Source organism: Elaeis guineensis, chromosome 2 (assembly GCF_000442705.2).
Source record: "Elaeis guineensis isolate ETL-2024a chromosome 2, EG11, whole genome shotgun sequence".
NCBI lineage: Eukaryota > Viridiplantae > Streptophyta > Magnoliopsida > Arecales > Arecaceae > Elaeis > Elaeis guineensis.
The window spans coordinates 61,478,096-61,485,155 of record NC_025994.2 but is presented as its reverse complement, the minus strand read 5'-3'; positions in this window follow the sequence as shown (position 1 = coordinate 61,485,155).

Sequence of the window (7,060 nt, the reverse complement as noted above, 5' to 3'; positions counted from 1 at the left end):
CGGTGGGCTGAGGTTTCACAGCCCATTGAGCAGAAAAAGCAGTAACCCAATTAGGAAGGCCCTTATCAGGTGGATGAAGTAGTATGCTCTAAAACTTACAAGCTCAAACAGCTTGATAGGATGCCAATCTCTAGGTCATGAAATTCAGCTAACTTTCGTATGTACTATCAATGATGTTGTAACATCTTTTTATACGAATGAGTCCTCAGGTTCACCAATTTATGCTGGCACAAAGGCATCCCAAGTTTTAAATCTTTTTCCAATTAACTTCATAGGTTTTCTTAGCCGTGACTATGGTCGACTCGCAGAGGACAATCTGAGAAGACCTCGATGACTTAGAAGTGGGGCTAACTTATAAGAGCCATGCAAAGCCCAAGCCATGTGAGAAGCGGAGGGAGACCCTAAGGGACCTTTGGAGGGCTAACTAATCAGACTCTCAGAATGCCACTGAGGAGAGTACAAGATGCCATAGGCATAAGATACTGCAGGCACACGCTACCTCTCACTTGAAGACAAGAAGTACATAAGATGCTACAGGCACAAGATGCCATAGGCACATGATGCCTCTCATGAGGGCTAACTAACCAAACCCTCAAAACACTATCGAGGAGAGCACAAGATGCCACAGACACACGCTGCCTCTTGTATGAAAATGAGAAATACACAAGATGCTACAGGCACAAGATGCCATAGGCACATGATGTCTCTCATAAGGCTAACTAACAGGACCCAGAACACCATCGAGGAGAGCACAAGATGTCATAGGCACAAGATGCTGCAAGCACACGCTACCTCTCATGCGAAGATGATAAGTGCACAAGATGCCATAGGCACAGGATGTTGCAGGCACACGTTGCTCTCATGAGGGCTAACTAACCAGACCTTCAGAACACCATCGAAGAAGGCACAAGATGCCATAGGCACATGTTGCGTCTCGGATCAAGATGAGCTAAGCCTACCACTTATAAGATGAACCAAGCATAGACCGCTTTTTATGATCCGAGCCAAACACGAATAGCTACTTGCATTATGAGCTGAGCACTAGCCACCTCTTGAGAAGAGTGGTCTCTGCTCTCTTCAACTATTCTCGATCAGCCCCAGTACATAATAGCTTGCACGTTGGTTTGAGATAGTACCTAGTCAAGACTCCTAGATTGGAGTGAGCCTAACCAAATTCCTAAGGTCAAAGCTGTACGCGACTAAAGTAATCCTGAGCTCCTCAAGTCGGAGCTAGTCTCCATATGCTAAGCCAAAAACGTAAGCACAAACACGAGACACGAGCGTGATGGAAGTAAGATAACTTTTTATTAATTAAAGTATCTACAAAAGGTGGTGCCCCGAGCACCACCTTACAAAAAAGAGAGAGAGAGAGATAAACAGAAAATTGGATAAGGTGGCTCAATCCTCGTTTGAAGAGGTTTTCATCTCCTTACCACTGTTGTCAGTCTGGATGTCATGAATTTTTAGATACGGCATTATCTCCTGCAGGCGGGCCTTGCAGTCATCAAAGTCCTGAATAAAAGCAGTAAGTGACGTTGAGCACCTCTCTCCTATACTCTGCAGAGCCTTGTAACTCTGCACTGTAGCACGCTCGGATCACAGTAGGAATAGGCTCGAACTGGGGTTTAAGCCTGCCCCTAGGAGGTGAAGGATAGGGCGCCCTAGAGAGGAGGATGTGCCGGCCCACCTGGCTCTTTCTCTCTCACGGGCTAGGTATCTTTCATTAGCCTCCCTCACGAAGGCATTCCACTCCTTCACCCATTGTTTGATTTCCTCCAATGACAGAAACCTTAGAGGTGATGACATTGCAGCAAATGAAGAGGGAGATTTTTGTAGAAAAAGAAAGTTAGGGCTCCTTCGCCCTTGGTTCCCTATTTATAGATGCTAACATCTACATCAATCATCAATCGACAGTCGAAAAAGGCATGGCTATCTATCAAGTAATTAATGACATACTTTTTCACTATCAGAAATAAATTTTGACGACACTTCGCAAATCAGGGCATGGCTACATAGCATGCCTTTACACGTCCTATGCTCTCTCCCAGGCATAACCCTATCAGAAAAGTCAGTGGCCATCATTCTTCATGATCGTCCGCATTAAAGGAGCAGAATGAAGTTACCGCTCGGCCAACCACCTCGGAGTGGCATTATTAACTAATTGCTTCGGAGTGCCAATAACAAATGATCACCTCAGATCGGTATGCACAAGTAAAAAGGATAAGGTATGATTAAGATAAATTTTATTTATTTCTCTTAAACTTTTACAATGGCCATGAAAGGTCCTACTACAAAAGAAAAAAAATAAGAAGGCTACAAGGCGACGCCTGGAGCTGAGGCACCTGTCACGAAGACATCCGCTACGGTGGGATCTCGGATTTCATCTAAGAAGTTTAGATCCAATTTTGGATGCTTGGTGACAACTCTATCCCGGATTGACTGCTTTCTAATATCATAGGCATCAGCAGAATATTCAACTTTCTTATCCTCATACTCCTCTGAGGTTCAAAAATCTTCAACAGCCTTGGAAGCAGCCTCCACTGCCTTCTTCTCCGCTACCTCCAATTGGACCTCGAGCTCCTTTATTCTCCCCAGCAAATCGGAGTTCTCCTCAATAGCTCTCCTTAATGCAGCTTCAGCATCCTCGACTCTCCTATCGACGGTGTCGGCTCTCATGGAGGCCTCTCCCGTTTCCCTTTCAGCCTTCTCCATTTTGCCTTTGAGCATCCCAACCTCGAGCTCAAACTTCTTTTTCTCCTTCATAAATTTGTGGGAACTCTCAATGTACCCATTCAAATAATGGGTGAGCTGGTAAAAAAAAAAATGACCCTTGTGAGTAAACACTAAACATATATACAAAGTAAATAAAATTGCAAGAGCTCCAGCATTCTCGGATGAGGTAGTTCACAGTTGCTTTTCTTATCTCCTTTCGAGTGATATTTAGCAGCTCGTTTGCATCAGTAGGAAGGAGCATCCCGGAGAGCAACTCACTTGCCAACCTGGGGTCCCTCTGAAGGAACCAGATCTAGGATTTCAGGGTTAGATCTTGAAACTTTTTCAAGATCATGCAGCGGAAGATTAAAATAAATCAAAATTTATTTTTTAAAATCAGAGAATCCCTAGATCTAAGATTCTATTACATGATTATTACATAGCATTAAATCAAAAATTAAAATATATAGAGCATGAACTACATGTTGATCATATCAACATGTTTCTATACTACATCTAATGTATGTATTAAACAATAGATCAGATCTATTACCTTACAAGTTAGACATTCTAACCTCGCTGATCCGGGCTTAAGGATGATGTTGTAAGCCGCACATGCATCCGACCTCTAGGAGTCGTCCACACGAGCCCACGAATCTCGACCAGAAGTCCTGCTTTAGAAAATCAGCACAGTATGTTAGTACTGCACTGATCCTTCTTTGATGGTTGATCAGGTGCCTCCTTCTTCTTGATTTGGACTCTTCCAAAGATGAGAAGTAGGAGGAGGAGTTTCAGATCTGAGACACTCTCAGAAAACTCAAGATGGAGGAAGGGAAGAGATGAAAACAAACAACCCTAGAAGAAGACCCTCTTCTTCTTCTCGTTTCTCTCTCTAAACACCTATCTTGTGTCTATTATATTCCACGACCCAAAGATCTTTCTCTCTAATTTTTGGATGGCCCAAAGGTATCTCAAATCTTTATGTTTTTCAAAAATTTAATGAAGAAAATTATTTTATAGAGAGAGATATGATAGAGTCCTTATCTAGGTCAAATACCTAGTCAAGGCTTATCCAAACATGGCAAGATAAGGGGCACCCAACTCTTGAGCACCTCCTCCTTATTTTTGTGCATGGACTATCAAAAAAGGATGCACAATGTGTACCCTAAAAGCTATGAAAATTTCAAAAAAAAATTGGATAAATTCGGTGCAAAATTAAAAGAGTTTTGGATTTCTAAAACTCTATCTCATAGAATTCAAAATCCAAACTTATTCCTCTTTGATTTGATCCAAACCACCTTCCATGTAAGAAAGAAGAGAGAAAACTTTTTGTGGATGTGGGAGAGACCTAGGAGAGGGCTTTTGTCACACAAAATAAGTGGGGATAGGCATGGAATAAGAGAGAGAGCGTGGGGGAAGGCTTATGTGGCGCAAGGTGGAATCTTAGTCTTACTATGATTCTATCTTATGACTTATTTTAATTTGGTTTCTCAAACCAAATCAAACTAAAATTAGATCAACCCAATTAAAATAGGTCTTAACCCAATTAAGAACCTAATTTAATCAGATTAAATTGGATTTAAATCTGATTTAATTTTCTAATCAAATTAAAAATTAGATTGACCCAATCCTAATTGAACTAGGACTAGTTTTTCCTTGCAATTGGCTTATCCAATAAACCAATTGGACTTGATCCAATCAAGCCCAAACTAAATCTAATTAAATCATATTTAATTAGACTTAATCTCAACCCATTGGCTTAATCAAATTAAGTCAATTAGCAATCAAATTACTAATCGATCCTCTTGCAACACTTGCACTGGGTTAAATGTCAATCGTATTGATCATTTAATCCTAGAATGATTCTTAATCGTTGATCAACCATCCGATCGGATCATAAACTCTAATGTGTGTGACCTCATAGGTCCGAACCTAAGTCGATAGTACAGGAATAAATTTTTATACTAATCGAAGTGACCATCTAGCACTGATATCCGATGACCGAATAGGTCGAATGTGTAGAACAACATCCTTAGAACCCATGCGGATATAGTTTCCATATAATTCATCCTCTTGACCAAAATGATCATAGGACATCTCAGAGTTCAGCTGTCAACTCTGATCAGGTTGTGCACATTTTATTTCAAAATATCAAATCCATCTGATGGATTATCCTGACCAAGGTCTTGCTAAATTGAAATACAGTGACTCATTCTTCTCCAACTCTTGGAGTGGTCAATCCCATCTCGATCACACTCTAACTTTGCAAGTACTTGATTGTGCCCATAAGCCTTCCGTCTCTGAATTAAAAATTCAGTTAGTCCAGTACCGAAGCACAGTGAGTTGCTAGCAAGTCACTGAGGCGATCCAAGTCTAAGGGACACTTATACCTATATCCCATTAGAGACATTCTTGATAGCAGAATGCTCTGAAGTTGATCACGTTCAATGATGATGTACCCTTACATCTCACCTGTATGCCATACCAGTGTCTCCACACTCTTTGGTTAAGAGGACAACCAACCCATATGGCCTACAGCGACCTATGCTCGATAGAAGCTGTTGTCCTTATTAACAGCTTATCATTTGATCATGAACAGTTTTAAGGACTAATCAATAAATCCTCTCTTTATCGAACTTAAATAGTCCTAAGGACTTCATCATAACAATGGAGTTCATTAGAAGATGAAAGCTTATGATGAAGATGCCAAATATATTTTATTTATTAACAAATCAATTACAATACTTGATTGCTCAACCATCAATAGCTTGACGATTGATTTTTGGGATATATTTTCCAACAACTCCCACTTGTCCTAAAGCCACTCAACACAGTATCTAATACCCATCTTCGACTTGTGATTGTCGAGCTCCTTTATCGTCAGGGCTTTAGTGAAGGGGTCGGTCAGGTTCTCCTTACCGTCGATTTCTGAAGATCGATGTCACCTCGATCTACGATCTTCCAGATTAGGTGGAAGTGGCACAAATGTGCTTCGGGTTCCTTCGCCTGAGCTATGGCACCAGTGCTGTCGTAGTAGAGCAATACTGGACCATCGAGGGAGTGTGCTACTCCGAGCTCAGTGATGAATTTTCTCAGTCACACAGCTTTCTTCGCGGTATCCGATGCTGTGATGTACTCTGCTTCACAAACAGAGTCTGCCACAGTATGCTGCTTGGAACTCTTCCAGCAGATAGCTCCACCATTCAGAGTAAAGATATAACCCGACATGCTTCTGCTGTCATCATGGTTAGATTGAAAGCTGGAGTCTGTGAACCCCATAAGTTTCAAATCTGACTCGTCATAAACCAACCATTGGTCCTTAGTATTTCTCAAATACTTAAGGATGGCTTTAACCACTTTCCAATGGTTTTCTCCAGGATCAGATTGGTATCTACTCACTACTCCTAGTGAGTATGCCACATCTGATCTTGTACATGTCATAGCGTACATGATAGATCCCACGGTCGAAGCATATGGGACTCTACTCATACGCTCTCTCTCTCTTCAGGACTTGTCGGACAATCCTTCTTAGAGAGAAAAATTTCATGGCCTATCGGTAGATAGTCCTTCTTGAAATTCTCCATGCTGAACCTCTTCAGCACAGTATTTATGTACGTGGACTGAGATAACCCAAGCATCTTTTTAGATCTATCCCTATAGATCTTCATCTCTAGGATGTAGGATGCTTCACCCAAGTCCTTCATGGAGAACTGCGATGACAACTAAACTTTTACTCCCTGTAGTGCAGGGATGTCATTCCCGATTAAGAGAATGTCATCCACGTACAAGACAAGGAATACCACAACTGGACCATTTGCCCATTTATAGATGCAGCGCTCTTCTCCATTCTTAATGAAGTCATACGTTTTGATCACCTTATCAAAATGCATGTTCTAACTCTAAGAAGCTTGCTTCAATCCATAAATGGATCTCTGAAGCTTACACACCTTGGACTCATCTGTGGATGTAAACCCTTCAGGTTGTATCATATACACCTCTTCGGTCAGCTCTCCATTCAGAAAGCTATCTTTACTTCCATCTGTCAGATCTCATAATCCAGATAGGTAGCTATTGTAAGCATTATCTGAATGAATTTGAGCATTGCCACAGAGGAAAATATCTCGTCATAGTCAATACCATAACGTTGAGATATTCCTTGGCAATCAAACGGGCTTTATAGGTCTCCACCTTTCCGTCTGTGCCCCTCTTCCTTTTGAAGACCCATTTACACCCAATGGGTTTAACCCCTTCAAGTGGGTCAACCAATGTCCATACATCGTTGACCTTCATGGACTCCATTTCAGATTTCATGGCTTCAAGCCATTTCTCAAAATTAGGTCTCTACATT